Source organism: Bufo gargarizans, chromosome 3 (assembly GCF_014858855.1).
Source record: "Bufo gargarizans isolate SCDJY-AF-19 chromosome 3, ASM1485885v1, whole genome shotgun sequence".
Lineage (NCBI taxonomy): Eukaryota > Metazoa > Chordata > Amphibia > Anura > Bufonidae > Bufo > Bufo gargarizans.
The window spans coordinates 459,867,599-459,888,220 of record NC_058082.1 but is presented as its reverse complement, the minus strand read 5'-3'; the positions used below and the strand labels follow the sequence as shown (position 1 = coordinate 459,888,220).

At 48.5% G+C, this 20,622-nt stretch overlaps 1 protein-coding gene across 1 annotated transcript in view; it reads right to left on the bottom strand.

Annotated features, from left to right (window-relative positions):
- OTC (ornithine transcarbamylase) overlaps window positions 1-20,622 on the bottom strand; it is a 136,362-nt gene that overhangs the window by 91,189 nt on the left and 24,551 nt on the right. The window lies entirely within an intron of this gene.

Genomic DNA, 20,622 nt, shown 5'->3' with positions numbered 1-20,622 from the left:
TCGCAACTTTTGAAGATGATCCTCAAAGGAGGCCCAAACACTACTGTGTCGTCCAGGTATATTAATACCGACTCAAAGTTGAGATCTCCCAGACAGTGCTCCAGGAACCGCTGGAATGTTCCCGGGCATTGGAAAGGCCGAATGGTATCCGGTTGAACTCGTAGAGTCCCATAGGTAGGATGAAGGCTGTCTTCGCTTTGTCCCTCTTGGACACCGGTACCTGCCAATACCCACTGGCCAGGTCAAGAGTTGAGAAGAACTTTGCATGCCTCAGGGCGGATAATGACTCCTCAGTTCGCGGAAGGGGTAGGCATCCCGGACGGTCTGGGCATTCAGCTTTCAATAATCCATGCAAAACCGGAGAGTCCCATCTTTCTTCCACACCAAGACTACTAAAGCAGCCCAAGGGCTTTGACTCTCCTGTAAAACCAGTTTTTTCAACATGCTAACCACCATATCCATTAATTCCTGGTACATTTTAGGCGGGATTTGCCAATAACGATCCCTGATTGGTGCAGCATCACCGGTGGGGATTACGTGTTTGATGGCAAAAGCACACCCAAAGTCCTCATTAGGTCTTGAGAATGCCTCCATCGACGTCTATTGTCCTGGAGTCAGGGTCTTGCAGTCCACCCCCATCTGGGCCATGATCACTCGACCTTTCCACTATGCTGTTGGGGTCTCACTTTGATAGACCTCTACAGCGTAGGTCCAGGATGATCTCCTATCTGGCTGTAACGTGAAGCCCCTTCGTTGAAGGATGTCCCCTTCGGACACATAAACTTTTGCAAGCAAGGTATTCCTAGGAACGGTTAACTCGCATTCTGCAACATTGAGACAGCGTATGGGCACACAGTAGCAACACTTTAGGCCTGACACAAAGCAGAGACCCTAACTATCTAACTACAGGCCTGGTATAAGTCTCTAGGCGCCAACACTGTAGTGATGCATGCACGATCTTACCGACCAAGGTCTGCTCTTTATCCACTGATTTCTCTAAACCGAATAACCAGTCTCTCCAGCAAACACGAGGTCCCAGAGGGTATGCAGCTTGTTCCTTAGCTCTTGTCAGCCTTGCTGGAAAACAATCCTCCTTTCCCTGGACAGGATCTGGGTCAACAATCAGCTTTACTCAACAGCAGCTGTAGTCACAGAAGAGGTCCTCTCACTCCTGGATCCATTATCTTTTCTGCTCACACACAGCTCCTAAGATGGATGCAGATTCTTCTTCATGCTCTCTAGAACCATACCTCTCATGAATATGGAAATATATATGCAGTCAGTCAGCTGTGCCTAGGAAACAGCAGCATCTTGTGGACAAACAGCTAAACGTCAGTCCAGATCATTTAACTTCATTTAAACAAACACAATGTTCAGACAATGAGAGCTGTTTCGCCATATCACATACCATTAATAACCCTCTGTTTTCTATTACTGAGCCAGTTACTTACCCACATACAGACATTTTCCCCCAGGCCAAGCATTCTCATTTTATTTACTAACCTTTTATGTGATACAGTGTCAAATGCTTTGAAGAAGTCCAGATATACGACATCAATTGATTTGCTGCGGTCAAGTCTAGAACAGACATCCTTACAGAAACTCATTAAATTAGTTTGACATGACCGATCCCTCATTAAGCCAAGCTGATATGGCATTATTTGCTCATTTTCATTGAGGTACTCCAAGATAGCATCTCTTAGAAAACCTTCAAACTGTTTACCCACGACAGATGTTAAACTTACTGGCCTATAATTTCCAGCCTCTGCTTCTGTTTATCTATCATAATCTTATCATTATCTATCTATCTATCTATCTCATATATATACAGTATATATATTCATTGGTTTCAGCTGGAGGTGGATATGCAACGTCTGTTCAGGAATATCAAGTTGCAGATTTGGTTCTCTGAACATCCACCCACAGCTGACCATACATTGACTCTAGGTGGGTCTGAACTCACTCTGGGACAATTCAATCTGACACCCAAGAGTGATTTCATACCACAGGTAAATTATCACACTGTAGAAACGTTTATAAAAGCAGTGACATTGGATATCAAAGGACTCAAATCTAGAGTCTTGGATACACCTTTGCAACATCCAAATATGACTTCAGCAGATATCAGAGCCCTGGATGAGCTGTGCCATGACAACAGCCTCACCATAAAACCGGCCGACAAGGGCCGTGCGGTTGTCGTCATGGACACATCGTGGTATATGGGTGAAATAAGGAGACAACTAAGTGATCAGGATGTATACAGGGAATTATCCGGTGACCCTAAATTTGAATATATCAAAAGAATCAGAAAGGTACTAGATATGGCACGTGAACATGGTATAATTGATGAGAGTATGTATTCTTACTTATTGGTAGAAAATCCACGCACTCCAATAATTTACGTATTGCCAAAAATATACAAGTCCCTGACGAACCCTCCTGGGCGACCCATCGTGTCGGGTATTGATTCAATCTGCTCACACATCTCCATTTTCCTGGACCGCATACTCCGCACCTATGCAACTAACACTAAATCATACATCAGGGACACGGGGGATTTTTTGGAAAAAATCTCCACCGTGAGATTACCTGATAAATGTCTGGTGGCATCTTTTGATGTCACCAGCCTTTACACTTCTATTGACCATGAACGGGGGGTCAATGCGGTAAGGAAATGTTTGGAGCGCAGTGACTACTCTATGGAATGTTGTGACTTCATTGTTAAATTACTGAACCTAGTCCTGAGACATAATTATTTTATGTTTGGGGAGCAGTTTTTTCTGCAATTACGTGGGACCGTGTCATGGTCTTACCTCCTTGCTGTTCCCTTCGTTTGACATGTGCTGGCGGCCATCTTGGTTTCTGGGTTTTCTTGTAGCCTCCCACCCTGCGGCTCCTCCTTCCCACTGGGAGGAGCTGGATGCCTAGCTCATATATATAGGAGGTCTGTGGCTTCAGTTCCTTGCTTGGTCCTCCTGTGTTCACATGCTTCCAAGACTGCTGCTGCTTCTGGTTCCTGATCCTGGCCTCGTCTGACTACCCCGTTGGTTCCTGATTCCGGCTTCGTCTGACTACCCCGTTGGTTCCTGATTCCGGCTTCGTCTGACTACCCCGTTGGTTCCTGTTCCTGGCTTCGTCTGACTACCCTTCTGGTTCCTGACCTCTGTCTCCGCAAGACCCTGCTTCGGTTTAGCCATCCGTTCGGACTTTGCTACGGCTTGCTCTTCAATAAAACCTTCTTATTTTCCACTTATCTCTTGTTGTACGTCTGGTTCATGGTTCCATGACATTAGGACCAAGCCATGAATTCTGACGGTACAGGGCCACCCTCGCTACCTACGCTGGTTGCCAGACTTGATCAGCAGGATCACCTGTTGGGTCGGTTCGCTGTGGCGTTGCAAACCCTGCTTGAACGCACGGCTCATTTAGCTTCCGTTGCCGATGGGTCGGTTGTCGCTCCTGGGCCCGCTCCTACTGCCGCTCCGGTTATTGCGCCAGAGTCTACCCTGACACCTGTTGCTGCGCCTGTGGTGTTTCAGGGTATGACCGGTTCTGCCCCCCTTCCACAGCGCTTTGGGGGAGAGCCAACTCAGTGCCGAGGTTTCCTTAACCAGGTGGGCATTTACTTTGAGTTGCTGCCACATGCCTTTCCTACTGAGAGATCAAGGGTGGGCTTCTTGATCTCGCTGCTCTCGGACAAGGCCTTGGCCTGGGCCAGCCCTTTATGGGAGAACAACAATCCGGTGGTTGCCGAGTTTTCCGGTTTTGTTGCTTCTCTTCGGAAGGTATTCGATGTGCCGGCTCGTGCTGCCTCTGCTGCGAAGCTCTTTATGTCCATCAGACAGGGTTCACGATCCGTAGCTGAATACGCCATTGAGTTTCGTACCCTGGCAGCAGAGGTGGGCTGGAATAATGAGGCTCTGGTTGCTGCTTTCTCTCATGGTCTCTCGGATGCCTTGAAGGATGAGGTTGCAGCTAAGGACCTACCAGTGGAGCTCGAGTCTCTTATTTCTTTCCTGATTTTGATTGACACCAGACTCAGGGAGAGACCTTCCTTTAAGGAGAGCCTGCGGAGGTCTCCTAACAGATTGGCGCCTACGTTTGCTGTCCCACCCGTGCCTCCCTCTCCTCCCACGCCTCCTGGGGATGACTTGTCTGGGGGTGAACCCATGCAGCGGGGGTTTGCTCGCCTGTCTGAGGGGGAGAGGGTACTCCGGAGATGCGAGGGCCGATGCATGTACTGTGGTCTCGGTGGGCATTTTCGGTTGGCATGTCCGAACCGTCCGGGAGAACGCTCGCACCTGAGGTCCTGTCGGGGGCAGATCTTGGGTGGAGTCTCCTCGTCCCCGGTTTCCCGTGTTGACAAACCACTGATCACGGTTGTCCTCTCCTGGGTCGGGGGCTCGGTGACGACCCAGGCGTTGGTGGACTCTGGTGCTGGTGGTTTGTTCATTGATAGAGTGTTCGTTGCCGCCAATTCCATTCCTCTGCAGCCTCGAGGTTCCCCACTGGCTCTTGAGGCGATAGACGGCAGACCCCTTCTGCCGCCACACGTGACTCATGAGACCCTTCCAGTGGGGATGGCCATTGGTGCCGTTCACAGAGAGTCGGTCTGTCTCCAGGTTATTTCGTCTCCACACTACTCGGTGGTCTTGGGGTACCCCTGGCTCCAGAAGCATAATCCGACTTTCGATTGGAGATCGGTCGAGATCCTCTCGTGGTCACCGCAGTGTGGGGCTAGTTGCATCCATGGGCCTGTCAAGTTGCTGTGTACTTCCTCGGACTCTCTGTTGCCTCCTGAATACGAAGAGTACCGGGATGTATTCGATAAGGTGCGCGCGGTTGCCCTACCTCCGCACCGCCCATACGATTGTGCCATAGAGTTACAATCCGGTGCCGTTCCTCCTCGTGGCAAAGTCTATCCACTGTCGGTAGCGGAGAATGAGGCCATGGAGGAGTACGTGAGGGAGGCGCTTTCACGCGGACACATTCGCAAATCCTCGTCCCCGGCAGGGGCTGGATTTTTCTTTGTGAAAAAGAAGGGCGGCGAGTTGAGGCCTTGCATCGATTACAGGGGTCTCAATCGCATCACGATCAAGAACGCTTACCCGATACCCTTGATTTCCGAGCTGTTCGATCGCCTCAAAGGGGCCACGGTCTTTACCAAACTCGACCTGAGGGCGGCATATAACCTGGTAAGGATCAAGGCGGGCGATGAGTGGAAGACCGCGTTTAACACCAGGACCGGTCATTATGAATCCTTGGTTATGCCCTTTGGGTTGTGCAATGCGCCCGCAGTCTTCCAGGAATTCATCAACGATGTTTTCCGTGACCTGTTGCAGCAGTGTGTGGTGGTCTATTTGGATGACATCTTGGTATATTCTGCATCCATGGAGGCCCACATTCTGGATGTCAGACGAGTGTTGCAACGCTTACGAGAGAACAAGCTGTTCGGTAAGCTTGAGAAATGCGAATTTCACCGATCCCAGGTAACCTTCTTAGGTTACATCATTTCCGCTGAGGGGTTCTCCATGGATCCTGAGAAGGTTTCGGCTGTCTTACAGTGGCCCCAGCCCAGTGGGCTTCGTGCCCTGCAGCGCTTTTTGGGCTTCGCCAATTATTATCGGAAGTTCATCAGGGACTTTTCCATGCTAGCCAAGCCTCTCACGGATCTGACCAGGAAGGGCAGTAATCCTCAGGTCTGGCCGCTCGAGGCCATCCGAGCTTTTGAGGCTCTAAAGTCCGCCTTTGTGTCGGCTCCGATTCTGTCGCATCCCAACCCTGGGTTGCCTTTTGTCCTCGAGGTGGACGCGTCTGAGACGGGAGTAGGCGCCCTCCTGTCTCAGCGTAGAACACCAGAGGGTCCTCTGCTTCCTTGTGGGTTTTATTCCCGGAAACTGTCTTCCGCGGAGTGCAACTATCAGATTGGTGACAGGGAGTTATTGGCCATCGTGCAGGCCCTTAAAGAATGGAGGCACTTGCTCGAGGGCTCGGTGGTTCCGGTTCTCATCCTGACGGACCACAAGAATCTGACCTACCTCTCTGAGGCCAAGAGATTGACACCACGTCAGGCCAGATGGGCTCTGTTCTTGTCACGTTTTAATTACGTGGTCTCCTACCTACCCGGCTCCAAGAACATCAGAGCGGATGCCTTATCACGGCAGTACTCCGAGCTGTCCGGGGAGGAGTCGATTCCGACTACGGTCATACCCCCGAATCAGATGCTGGCCGCTATTCGCACCAGCCTGACTTCTCCTCTGGGTGAGCAGATTTTGGCGGCTCAATCTGGTGCTCCCTCTGGGAGACCCAACGGCAGATGTTTTGTGCCTGAGGAGTTGCGCACTCGGTTGTTGCGAACCTACCATAACTCCAAGGCCGCGGGGCACCCTGGAAAGAATCAGCTGTCCTGGGCGGTTTCACGTCTGTTCTGGTGGCCTTCTCTACGTTCCGACATCGCCGCATATGTAGCGGCATGCTCCGTTTGTGCCCAGAGTAAGTCCCCTCGGCACCTTCCATTGGGCCTTTTGCAACCCATAGCCACCGGGGAGCGTCCATGGTCACACCTGGGGATGGATTTCATTGTGGACCTCCCTGCATCCCGAGGCCATACGGTCATTCTCATGATTGTGGATCGGTTTTACAAAATGTGCCACTGTGTTCCTCTCAAGAAGTTACCCTCTGCACAAGAGTTGGCCTCGATTTTTGCCAGGGAGGTCTTCCGGTTGCACGGTTTGCCCAAGGAGATTGTGTCGGATCGGGGGAGTCAGTTTGTGTCCAGGTTCTGGCGCGCCTTTTGCTCCCAGTTGGGGATTCATCTCTCTTTCTCCTCGGCCTACCACCCTCAGTCCAATGGGGCCGCAGAACGATCCAATCAGGCCTTGGAGCAATTCCTTCGTTGCTATGTCTCCGATCACCAAGACAATTGGGTTGACCTCCTGCCTTGGGCTGAGTTTGCCAGGAACACGGCGGTGAACTCTTCCTCTGGGACGTCTCCCTTCATGGCCAATTATGGGTTCCAACCTGCCGTGTTACCGGAGGTATTCTCTCCCCAGGATATTCCGGCTGTGGAGGATCACCTTTCCGTCCTACGTGCTTCTTGGGTACAGATCCAGAGGTCCCTTGAGGTCTCTGCGCAGCGCCAGAAACTCCAGGCTGATCGCAGACGAGCGCCCGCTCCTTCCTACCAGGTCGGAGACCGCGTATGGTTGTCCACCCGCAACCTCAACCTTCGAGTGCCCACTCCCAAGCTGGCGCCTCGCTTTGTTGGTCCCTTCCGAGTGCTTCGCAGGGTAAACCCGGTAGCCTATGCCCTTGCGCTTCCTCCTGGCATGCGGATCTCCAACGTGTTTCATGTCTCCCTGTTGAAGCCACTGGTGTGTAATCGTTTCACTTCCTCGATTCCTCGGCCTCGTCCGGTCCAAGTGGGCAATCGTGAGGAGTATGAGGTGAGCAATATCCTGGACTCACGCCTGGTCCGCGGCCGGGTGCAGTTTTTGGTCCATTGGCGTGGTTATGGTCCAGAGGAGCGTTCCTGGGTTCCCTCCGCAGATGTCCATGCTCCTGTCTTGCTCCGAGCCTTCCACGCACGCTTCCCTCAGAAACCGTTCCTTACTCCGCGGAGGAGGGGCCCTTGAGGGGGGGGGACTGTCATGGTCTTACCTCCTTGCTGTTCCCTTCGTTTGACATGTGCTGGCGGCCATCTTGGTTTCTGGGTTTTCTTGTAGCCTCCCACCCTGCGGCTCCTCCTTCCCACTGGGAGGAGCTGTATGCCTAGCTCATATATATAGGAGGTCTGTGGCTTCAGTTCCTTGCTTGGTCCTCCTGTGTTCACATGCTTCCAAGACTGCTGCTGCTTCTGGTTCCTGATCCTGGCCTCGTCTGACTACCCCGTTGGTTCCTGATTCCGGCTTCGTCTGACTACCCCGTTGGTTCCTGATTCCGGCTTCGTCTGACTACCCCGTTGGTTCCTGTTCCTGGCTTCGTCTGACTACCCTTCTGGTTCCTGACCTCTGTCTCCGCAAGACCCTGCTTCGGTTTAGCCATCCGTTCGGACTTTGCTACGGCTTGCTCTTCAATAAAACCTTCTTATTTTCCACTTATCTCTTGTTGTACGTCTGGTTCATGGTTCCATGACAGACCGCAATGGGATCCAATGGCGGCCCTTGAGGAGGACCTTGTCTATGTGTCCCACCACTTCAGCAAGGTACTGGGGTGGTGGAGATACATAGACGACGTCTTCCTCATTTGGCAAGGTGACATTGAGTCTTTGGAACAATTTCACAGCTATCTGAATTGTATGGACAGTGAGATTGTGTTCACACTCACACATTCTGACAAGCAGGTTCAGTTCCTTGACACGTTGGTGTCTATTGTTGGTGACAGACTGTCAACGGACATCTTCACCAAGTCGACAGACTGTAATACCCTGTTACGATACGAAAGTTGTCATCCCAGACCATGTATTGAATCCTTACCACGTCAATTACTGCGCGTGAAGAGAATTGTACAGGATCCAGAAAATTTACCCATCAGATATGAACAAATGGTTAACAAATTTAAACAGAGAGGGTATCCACGGAGGAATTTAGAAAAACATCTGAGGAGAATACAGCAATCGCAGGATGAGGATGAGAGAGAAAAGAAAAACCCAGACAGATTCCATTTGTGACTACTTACTCAGAACAGAGTAGGGATGTGGCAGGTATTTTGAGAAAACACTGGCCCATTAACCCCTTAAGGACATAGGACGTACCGGTACGCCCTATTTCCCGAGTCCTTAAGGACACAGGACGTACCGGTACGTCCTGACTTTAAAATCGGCATTCCGGCGCCGCAGGGGTTAATTTGAACAGGACGCCGGCTAAAATCATTCAGCCGGCATCCTGTTAAAACGCCAGGGGGTCGCAGCAAACGATCGCAGCAAACCGCAGGTCAATTCAGACCTGCGGTTTGCTGCGCTTTTTGCAGTTTCTGATCCCCGCGTTCCCTGACCGCGGGGATCAGAAACTTTAGAGTGCCTAAAATCAATATAGTACACCCCCCCCTGCACCCCTGCATGATTTGATGGCGGCGGGTGGTGCAGGGGGGGTGTCGCAGGCGGTGGGGGCGTTGCGGGAGGCGGGCGGTGCGGCAGGCGGGATCGCGATCCCCCGCCCGCCTCCTATTGCGTAATCGTTGGTGTACAGTGGGTATACCAGGGTGCCAGCACATTGCTGGCACCCTGGTATAAACGGCTGACATCGTTGATGCGATGTCAGCCGTTTAACCCTTTCCATACAGCGGTCCGTACGGACCGCTGTATGGAAAAGGTTAACAGTAAGAGGGAGCTCCCTCCCTCTCCGATCGGGGGGCTGCTGTGCCTTTGCAGCCCCCCGATGGGAGAGGGAGAGAGCCCCCAGACAGCCCCCCGAAGCCCCGTCCTCACCCTTCCCCGTCTGCGAAGTTGTGGCAGACGGGGAAGGTTCCCATGGCAACAGGACGCCTGCTCAGGCGTCCTGCTGTCCATGGTGCTGAACAGATCTGTGCTGAAAGCATAGATCTGTTCAGTGTAAGTAAAATACAGTACAGAAACCTATATAGGTTCTGTACTGTATTTTACAGACATCAGACCCACTGGATCTTCAAGAACCAAGTGGGTCTGGGTCAAAAAATATAAAAAATAAGTGAAAAAAGTTAAGATTAAAAAAAAACATTTATCACTGAATAAAAATAAAAAAAATAAAATAAACTACACATATTAGGTATCGCCGCGTCCGTAACGACCTGATCTATAAAACGGTCATGTTACTTTCCCCGCACAGTGAACGCCATAAAAATAAAAAAATAAAAACTATGAGAAAATTGAAATTTTGCCCACCTTACTTCCCAAAAAAGGTAATAAAAGTGATCAAAAAAGTCGCATGTACGCCAAAATAGTACCAATCAAACCGTCATCTCATCCCGCAAAAAATGAGACCCTACTCAAGATAATCGCCCAAAAACTGAAAAAACTATGGCTCTTAGACTATGGAAACACTAAAACATCATTTTTTTTGTTTAAAAAATAAAATCATTGTGTAAAACCTACATAAATAAAAATAAAGTACACATATTAGGTATTGCCGCGTCCGTATCGACCGGCTCTATATAAATATCACATGACCTAACCCCTCAGGTGACCACCGTAAAAAAAAAAAAAAAAACTGTGTAAAAAAAGCAATTTTTTGCCATCGTACGTCACAAAAAGTGTAATAGCAAGCGATCAAAAAGTCATATGCACCCCAAAATAGTGCCAATCAAACTGTCATCTCATCCCGCAAAAAATTAGACCCTACTCAAGATAATCGCCCAAAAACTGAAAAAACTATGGCTCTCAGACTATGGAGACACTAAACAATTTTTTGGTTTTAAAAATGAAGTTATTGTATAAAACTTACATAAATAAAAAAAATTGTATACATATTAGGTATCGCTGCGTCCGTGACAACCTGCTCTATAAAATTACCACGTGATCTAACCTGTCAGATGAATGTTGTAAATAACAAAAAAATAAAACGTGCCAAAAAAGCTATTTCTTGTTACCTTGCCGCACAAAAAGTGTAATATAGAGCAACCAAAAATCATATCTACCCTGAACTAGTACCAACAATACTGCCACCCTATTCCGTACTTTCTAAAATGGGGTCACTTTTTTGGAGTTTCTACTCTAGGGGTGCATCAGGGGGGCTTCAAATGGGACATGGTGTAAAAAAACCAGTCCATCTGCCTTCCAAAAACCATGTGGCATTCCTTTCCTTCTGCGCCCTGCCGTTTGCCCGTACAGCGGTCTACAACCACATATGAGGTGTTTCTGTAAACTACAGAATCAGGGCCATAAATAATGAGTTTTGTTTGGCTGTTAACCCTTGCTTTGTAACTGGAAAAAAAATATTAAAATGGAAAATCTGCCAAAAAAGTGAAATTTTGAAATTGTATCTCTATTTTCCATTAAATCTTGTGCAACACCTAAAGGGTTAACAAAGTTTGTAAAATCAGTTTTGAATACCTTAAGGGGTGTAGTTTCTTAGATGGGGTCACTTTTATGGAGTTTCCACTCTAGGGGTGCATCAGGGGGCTTCAAAAGGGACATGGTGTCAAAAAAACTGTCCAGCAAAATCTGGCTTCCAAAAACCATACGGTGCAGCTTTCACTCTACGCCCCGCTGTGTGGCCGTACAGTAGTTTACGGCCACATATGGGGTGTTTCTGTAAACGGCAGAGTCAGGGCAATAAAGATACAGTCTTGTTTGGCTGTTAACCCTTGCTTTGTTAGTGGAAAACATGGGTTAAAATGGAAAATTAGGCAAAAAAATTAAATTCTCAAATTTCATCCCCATTTGCCAATAACTCTTGTGCAACACCTAAAGGGTTAACAGAGTTTTTAAAATCAGTTTTGAATACCTTGAGGGGTGTAGTTTATAGAATGGGGTCATTTTTGGGCAGTTTCTATTATGTAAGCCTCGCAAAGTGACTTCAGAGCTGTAGTGGTCCCTAAAAATTGGGTTTTTGTAAATTTCTGAAAAATTTCAAGATTTGCTTCTAAACTTCTAAGCCTTGTAACATCCCCAAAAAATAAAATATCATTCCCAAAATAATTCAAACATGAAGTAGACATATGGGGAATGTTAAGTCATCACAATTTTTGGGGGTATTACTATGTATTACAGAAGTAGAGAAACTGAAACTTTGAAATTTGCTAATTTTTCCAAATTTTTGGTAAATTAGGTATTTTATTATGCAAAAAAATTAATTTTTTTGACTTTATTTTACCAGTGTCATGAAGTACAATATGTGACGGAAAAACAATCTCAGAATGGCCTGTATAAGTAAAAGCGTTTTAAAGTTATCAGCACTTAAAGTGACACTGGTCAGATTTGCAAAAAATGGCCTGGTCCTTAAGGTGAAAATGAGCCTGGCCCTTAAGGGGTTAAAGAGCAATTTTCCTAAAATTGAGTCCCTTGCCTCGCCTCCACTTTTGTCATACAGGCGACCCACCAACCTGCGTGACAGGTTGGTTAGGGACGATGTCCCTATTAAAAAGAAGGTTAACTGAATGGAGTGGCTCACTAATGCTGGTGGGTGGCTCGGTGCTACAAACTAAAAATTAAGGACGCCCTACCTTAATGTAATGAAAATTGTAGAAATAGTGAAGCGAGCACTCGCTCTATGGCAATACTCAGATTTATTAATTAAAATGCCTGTTAGTTGCACTTAAAAATAATACAATAGTAAAACACAATGGTTAAAACACTAAACGAATATAAAACTATATGATGGGGTCGACCATAATATGACACTGATAAAATTCACATTTGTTGCATAGGGGGCTCAGTTAGGCATATAAAACTTGCTAATACATAAACATCCTCCAGTGGTGTCCAAATATATAAGTGATAGAGATATAAAAAGTAAGGTGATAAATTAATAAAGTGGTAGTTGAATAATGTCCATAATGGTGATAAATGGTGAGGTGCGTAGGTTAAGAGGGCACCTAATGGAGCACTGCGTGTTGATGCACGCTGTTATGCTTGTGTTGCTTCCTATAACAACCAAAAACGTCCGGGTTACTCAATGTACTGTGGACCGCAATAGGCACTGTAATCCGTTGGTAATATTCCGCTGTTCAAGCTAATGACATATGCTGTTGACTTGTCCGCTAAAGTCTTACCTCTGTCCCGAGGATAATACTTCCTAAGATGCGATCAATCTTACCTCCGGAAAAGAGGTTGCTTGTTTTGAACGCTGGAAGAAGACTGCTGAACTCGCCGCTGCGTCTTCACGGCTTGCAGGAACTAACAGTCCGGCCCGATCTCGCGGTAGTACGAGTGAGACTTGCGTCTGATCTCAGTACTTACTCAGGTGGTTAGAGCTGTTCCGCTGATTATCAGGTGGCAGTTCTTAGATGAATATTTCTCTTTATTGCATGGCCATGCAAAGTCCTTTACAGGGAGGTATGAACGGAGTGTTTGATAGCCTATTAAAAAGAAGGTTCAAACATTTCTTGGCACGAAAAAGACAGGATGTTTCCCGTGCCTTACATGCGTGAACTGCCCGTATATGATGAAGGGTAGTGTGTTTACACACCCGGGAACTGGATTACAGTACGATGTCCATTATCACCTGACATGTGACAGTACATTTGTCATCTATGTACTTAAATGCCCATGTGGTCTCCTCTATGTAGGGGAGACCACATGTGACATGAAAACACGATTGAATAATCACCGTTTTTCCAAGGTGTAAAAGATTAGATCTGCCGGTTCCAAAGCATTTTGTCGATTATGGTCATACTGAGAGAGATTGTCAGGACTCGAACCCGTGGCCAGTCATGTCCCAGGCGGTAGCTCTACCCACTAGGCTACCGTTTCTCCTTGGACTATTCTCTTGCTAACTTCTAACTACCTCTCTTGTCCTTGCCTTGACCTGTTGATTATTCCAATCTCTTGCACCTGCTACTTCCCTATAAAACCCAGCCCTTGAACCCAGCCCTTTGCTGGTTATTGTGCCTCCAAGCCTGTAGCAAGCTTCCTCTCTGCTCCTCCACCACTATTGCTGTTTTACCCTCGTTGCCAACCCAGACCGTTTGACCTCGCTGATTTGCCGCCTGCATTGACTCACTGCTTACCACCGACCACGCCTCCGTCTACTCCTGCTGTTACCTCGCTGCCCTCTCTGCTGCCGACCCGGACTGATCGACCACGCTACCTGCCTCCTGCTTCTGCGGGCCATTGCCACTGGACTCCATACTTCCAGCTCGGGTGTCCTCTGACTCAGGTGAGCCTCAATTGACACTACCACCCTAACAGAATAACCAGCCTAAAAAAAAAATGGAGTCCGTAATGGCCACCCTGCGCAAGCAGGTGTCTGAGCTGCAAGAGTTCGGCACCACCTACCAGGAGAAATTTTCACTACTCCAAGGCCAGGTACAGAGTCAACAGGGGGAGATCATTGAGCTCCAACGGCAACTCCTGGACGTACGCGGCGCGGCTGCAGACACCCGCATGCCACTACCCTCGAAATTCAATGGAGATCGTCGCCAGTACCGGGGCTTTCTCAATCAGTGCCGTATCTACTTCCGGATGCATCCGGCCCCCTTTTCCACTGACGAGAAGAAAGTATTGTTCATTGTTAACCTCTTGACGGACGAGGCCCTGGCATGGGCGTCTCCATACGTGGAAATCGATAGCCGTCTGCTGCACGATCTGGATGTTTTTATCACAGCTATGAGCCAGGTCTTTGATGACCCCAATCGTTGTGTGACAGCTGAGGCAAGACTACAGTCTTCGACAGGGAAGACGCTCTGTCGCCGAGTACGCCGCCGAGTTCCGCCGCTGGGTCTCAGACACCAACTGGAATCCAGCTGCTCAAAGGAGCCAATTTCGGCGAGGTCTATCGGAGGCGATCAAAGATGAACTTGCCAGACTTGAAGCCCCGGATGATTTGGACGACTTCATTCAGGTGTGTGTCCGTATTGATCAGAGGCTCACCGAGAGAAGGAAAGAAAGGCTCTGGTTCCAAGGCGACAGACCCACTTACTCTTTCTCCTCTACTACCCAGCATGTCGCCCAACCTCCCATCGAGCCGATGCTGGTTGACGCAGTGCGCAAGACTCTGTCCGTAGCAGAAAAAGAACGACGACTGGCCGAAGGCCTCTGCCTCTACTGTGGGGAGCCAGGGCACATTGCCATCAAATGCCCCAACAAATCCCGCAGAACCATTGCCGTCACTAAACTGCGAGGGCAGCGGCAGGCCGCAACCCCACCGGTGACGGCAGAGACAACTGAGTTAGCAGCCACCGGGTCCCACTTCACCATTCCAATTGTCATTACCATCGGGGATCGACGACTTCTCTGTTCTGCAATGCTCGACTCCGGAGCTGGCGACAATTTTATGGATCTAACTTTTGCTCACGAGAACAACATTCCGCTTGTAACCAAGACAGCCCCCATCGATCTGGAAACGGTGGATGGGTCTCCACTCTCCTCGGGACCAGTTACACATCAGACCGCAGATTTACAGCTCCACATTAAAACCGACCACCACGAGACGATCCACTTCTCTTTGATTGCCTCCCCCAAGTTTCCGGTGATCTTGGGCATCCCGTGGTTAGCCACTCACAACCCGTCGGTGGACTGGGAAACCCGCTGTCTACAGTTCACATCCGAGTTCTGCTCTTCGAACTGTCTGCATGAACCTGCTTCCCCAATGCCCAAAGAATCTTTCATCTCGGAACCAACTGTCAAGGAGCTGTTGCCTCCACAATATAGCGAGTTTCAGGATGTCTGCGACAAAAAAAAACGCAGACAAGCTGCCCCCGCATCGACCATACGACTGCCCAATTGAATTATTACCTGGGGCTGAAATACCCTTCGGCAGCATCTACTCCCTCTCGGAGCCTGAACTCAAGGCCCTGAAGGACTACTTGGACGAGGACCTAAAGAAGGGCTTCATTCGACCCTCCACCTCCCCTGCGGGAGCACCCTTCTTCTTCGTGGAGAAAAAAGACTCCTCTCTACGCCCGTGCATTGACTACCGCAAGCTGAATGATGTTACGGTAAAAAAACGTTACCCTCTCCCCCTGATTTCGGAACTTCTCGAGAGACTCCGGGCAGCGAAGGTGTTTACGAAGCTCGATCTTCGAGGGGCCTATAATCTGGTTCGCATTCGCCCCGGGGATGAATGGAAGACCGCCTTTCGCACACGATACGGACATTTTGAATATCTAGTTATGCCCTTCGGACTTTGCAATGCCCCAGCCACTTTCCAACATTTCATTAATGACGTCCTTAGGGACATGCTAGATCTGTTCGTAGTGGTATACCTGGACGATATTTTAATTTTCTCGGAAAATCTCGAACAACATCGCGAACATGTCCGCAGGGTGTTACAAAGACTCCGCGAGCAGTCTCTTTACATCGAGCTCGAGAAATGCGAGTTCGAACAGACCACCACCCAGTTTCTCGGCTACATCATCTCCCCGGAAGGGCTGAGTATGGATCCTCGGAAAATTCAGGCTGTAATAGATTGGCTTCCCCCTAAGAATGAAAAGGAAATACAGAGGTTTGTCGGCTTCGCCAACTTTTACCGAAAATTCATTCGGAACTTCTCAAAAATCGTTACTCCAATTACCCAGTTAACCAAAAAGACTGTGCCCTTTTCCTGGACACCCGAAGCACAGGAAGCCTTCACCAAGCTCAAATCCCTCTTCACGTCTGCTCCAATTCTGATCCATCCTAATCCCGAACTGCCATTCACAGTCGAAGTGGACGCTTCCGACACCGCAGTAGGCGCTGTCCTATCACAACGTACGGGAGAAAAGATGCTTTTACACCCTTGCGCCTTCTTCTCTCGCCAAATGTCCCCCGCAGAAAGTAACTATGACATCGGGAATAAGGAATTGCTGGCAATCAAAGATGCCTTCTCGGAGTGGAGACATCTATTGGAGGGGGCCATCAATCCCATAACTGTGTTTACTGACCACCGAAACCTCGAATTCATCCGTTCTGCCAAGAGGCTTTCCGCCAGACAAGCCAGATGGAGCCTTTTTTTTTCTCGATTCAATTTCATTATCACATATCGCCCGGGGTCGAAGAATGGCAAAGCAGATGCCCTTTCCAGGATGTTCTCTGAACCTTCACAGGACAACAAGGACCAAGCCAGCATTCTACCCGAGAAAAAGGTCTTGGGAGCTACCTACCCAAAGGAACTCCTGGGGTCAATCAAGAAGGCTTATGAAAAGGACCCCTTCCTCACCCACCCAGCAGAAGACGTCAACCTCACCCTCAAGGGTGGCTTTTGGGTATACCTGGTCGACAACTGTACGTACCAGAAATGGCACAGCTCGAGGTACTAAAATATAACCACGATACCAAGTTGGCTGGCCATCCAGGTACAAGAAAGACCCAGGAACTCCTGTCCCGCTCCTTCTGGTGGCCGTCATATAAGGAAGATACTAAAAGGTTTGTCTCCTCATGCACGGTCTGTGCCCGCAACAAGACTCCCCGCTCTTCACCCGTGGGGCTGCTGCGACCACTCCCCATCCCCTCCCGCCCTTGGGGTTCAATTTCTATGGACTTTGTAGTTGACCTACCCCCTTCAAAAGGGATGAACACCATCTTGGTTGTCGTGGACCGCCTTACCAAGATGGCGCATTTCATCCCCTGCAAGGGCCTACCCACCGCCAAACAGACGGCTGACCTGGTATTGCGTGAAATCTTTAGGTTACACGGGGTTCCGGATGATGTGGTCTCTGACCGAGGAGTGCAATTCACCTCTAAATTCTGGAAAGACTTCTGCCTGGCCCTTGGGATCACGGTAAACCTGTCCTCCGCCTTCCATACCCAGTCTAATGGGCAGACAGAGAGAACGAACCAGACTCTCGAGCAGTACCTACGTTGTTTCATCACTTATTTGCAGGATGACTGGTTGGACCACCTTCCTACGGCCGAGTTTTCCTACAATAATGCGGAACACAGTTCCACTCATTACAGTCCTTTCTACGCCAACACTGGCCTGCATCCAGCTTTCATCCCACGCCTGCCCATCACTTCCACGCTTCCAGCTGTGGCCGAACGCCTGGCAAATTTACAAGAGGCACAAGAGAACATTTCCAATAATCTCCTTGAGGCTCAGAGACGCTTTAAGCGGGCGACAGACAAACATCGTAGACCCGCTCCGGACTTTCAGATAGGAGATCAAGTGTGGCTCTCCACAAGAAACCTAAGACTGAAGGTACCTGCTCAGAAACTGGGCCAAAAATACTTGGGGCCTTTCCGGATCTCTGGTCGGATTAATGAAGTCACCTTCCGACTGGACCTCCCACATTCCATCAGGGTGCACCCAGTCTTCCATTGCTCTCTTCTCAAGCCGTTTGTAGAGAACACCTTCCCTGGCCGCCATCCTCCCCCCCCCCCCACACCACCACCACCACCAGTAAGGGTACAAGGCGAAGAGGAGTACATTGTCTCTAAGATCCTTGACTCCAGACTCCACCGGGGCAAAATCCAATACTTGATTTCCTGGAAAGGCTATCCTCCAGAAGACAACTCCTGGGAACCGGAGGAGAACATTCATGGCCCCAGACTTGTCAGGGAGTTCCATCTGAGTCACCCAGACAAACCTTCCCCTGCGGTGCCTGGAGGTCACCTTGGAAGGGGGGGAGTACTGTCAGGACTCGAACCCGTGGCCAGTCATGTCCCAGGCGGTAGCTCTACCCACTAGGCTACCGTTTCTCCTTGGACTATTCTCTTGCTAACTTCTAACTACCTCTCTTGTCCTTGCCTTGACCTGCTGATTATTCCAATCTCTTGCACCTGCTACTTCCCTATAAAACTCAGCCCTTGAACCCAGCCCTTTGCTGGTTATTGTGCCTCCAAGCCTGTAGCAAGCTTCCTCTCTGCTCCTCCACCACTATTGCTGTTTTACCCTCGTTGCCAACCCGGACCGTTTGACCTCGCTGATTTGCCGCCTGCATTGACTCACTGCTTACCACCGACCACGCCTCCGTCTACTCCTGCTGTTACCTCGCTGCCCTCTCTGCTGCCGACCCGGACTGATCGACCACGCTACCTGCCTCCTGCTTCTGCGGGCCATTGCCACTGGACTCCATACTTCCAGCTCGGGTGTCCTCTGACTCAGGTGAGCCTCAATTGACACTACCACCCTAACAGAGATCTTAAATGTATGATCATAGATCAAGTCCAAAGAGGTAGACTGGGCGGTGACCGTACAGTGACCCTTAAACAAAGGGAACTGCGGTGGATACACCGTTTACAGTCACTTAAACCACAGGGCCTAAATGTGGACTTTAAATGGAATATTATATAGTTTTGTGTGGGGATCCTCTTTACAACCTTGTGGTTCTCTTCTTGTGCCAATTTGGTACTTGGTATAGTGAACACCTATGGTGTCTAAGATTTAAACTAACTCAGCCCTTTTTTTACTTTCAGAACTTGAGGATCTGAAAGGAACCTTCTTCATCTTTCAAGTCTACCATCACAGCGGTTGAATATGATGGCTATTGTTTATGGCGGTTTGGTCCCACTTAGGTGAATGGGGTTGGAATTATGATTTTTTACTGTGAAGGAGAGAGTGGATGAGCCGTGAATGGAAGACGCTACAGTTACAGATGTAGGGTGCTGTTGACTAAAGGGATATAGGGTGTTTGACAACACACTGTACCCTGGTGGTCATAAATGGTATGTGTGGGATGGTCACTCACGTGGCACGACCACATTGCCGCACCACTTCTCTGATAAATAAGTTTAGGTACTGTCCCCTTTATGGACTACTGTCCCTTTTATGGTCTTATGTCTTCCGAGATTTACGGCTTGAAATCCGGTTTTTACAATATTCACTTATATCTATTTAGTCCTAGTACTCGACAAACCTGATCATTCCCTATGTGGGACTTTATTTTCCTGTTTAGGCCCTATTGCGGTGCTTTGTCCGACCCTTGAGGTAGTGATATGGCGGCGGGGTAGACGCTGCTTGGTTGCCAGGTGACGGCTCACATGACTTGTCATGTGATCTGGAGGCTGGGCTTAGTAGTGTCGCCTCCTGAACCGTCACGCTTCGGGGGAGGGGCCGGGCGGCTGGTGCGCGCAACTTGACGTCACATCCAGGGGCGTGTCATGGATTGTGTGCACGGGTTGCCTGGCTACAGAGCATGCACGGTAGAGGACCAGGGACGCCGATACATACGCCATCACTTGCTCCGCTGTGTAAGTTCTAATTTCTATAATTTATGCGGCCGTTTGACCGCCACTTTTCACTTACAGGTGTTCACTCCAATCAAGGCACAAGGCACTTTATGAACAATGACTGTTTATGGTTGCGATCTTTGGAATTTCACTGATCTAATTTTACTATGTATGTGCACTGATGATTTGACATATGCTATTTAAAATGAATTCATATTGAATTATGCATTTCTGATGTACTTTTTGCTTTTCACATAATTGATTATGTAATTGTCACTTATTTTATTAATTGACCCACATGTGATTGTGGGTATAAATGTAGATACCTTGACACCATTTGTTATGCTTGAGAAAGACTGCAATGAGCAGTTGAAACGTTGCACAGGGAATAAAGCGGGTCGTTTTTCACCTTTTACCTCGGAGTGCTGCTTCTTCTTTGGAAGCTATTACTACTTGATGACCGAATTGCCTAAGGTCTGAGGATTTGCACCTTACTTCACCAACAAGTGCTGCTGCTCTTTTTTGTGTTATATATATATATATATATATATATATATGTAAAAAAGAATTATGGATGGGCACTCGTACATGGAATTAAAGGACAGGATTTATTGAAACATACAAACAATATAGCAATAAAACAATAATGAAAATATAAAAGCAATTAAATGTAAAAAATATAAAAATTGTTTTTCAAGCAGAGGTTATCCACTCCAGTCGATCTCACTGGAATAAATTCCAGTACTAGGTATATAGGAGGAGGTCACACTGGGTAGGCAGCCTCTACCGAAAAAATCTATTCAGTCTTCTTATACCCTTAAAAATACATTAAACATTGTAATCCTATGTCCAAATAAATGCACATGAGTAATTGACCTAGGCGAATAGACTATTTTCAGAACACA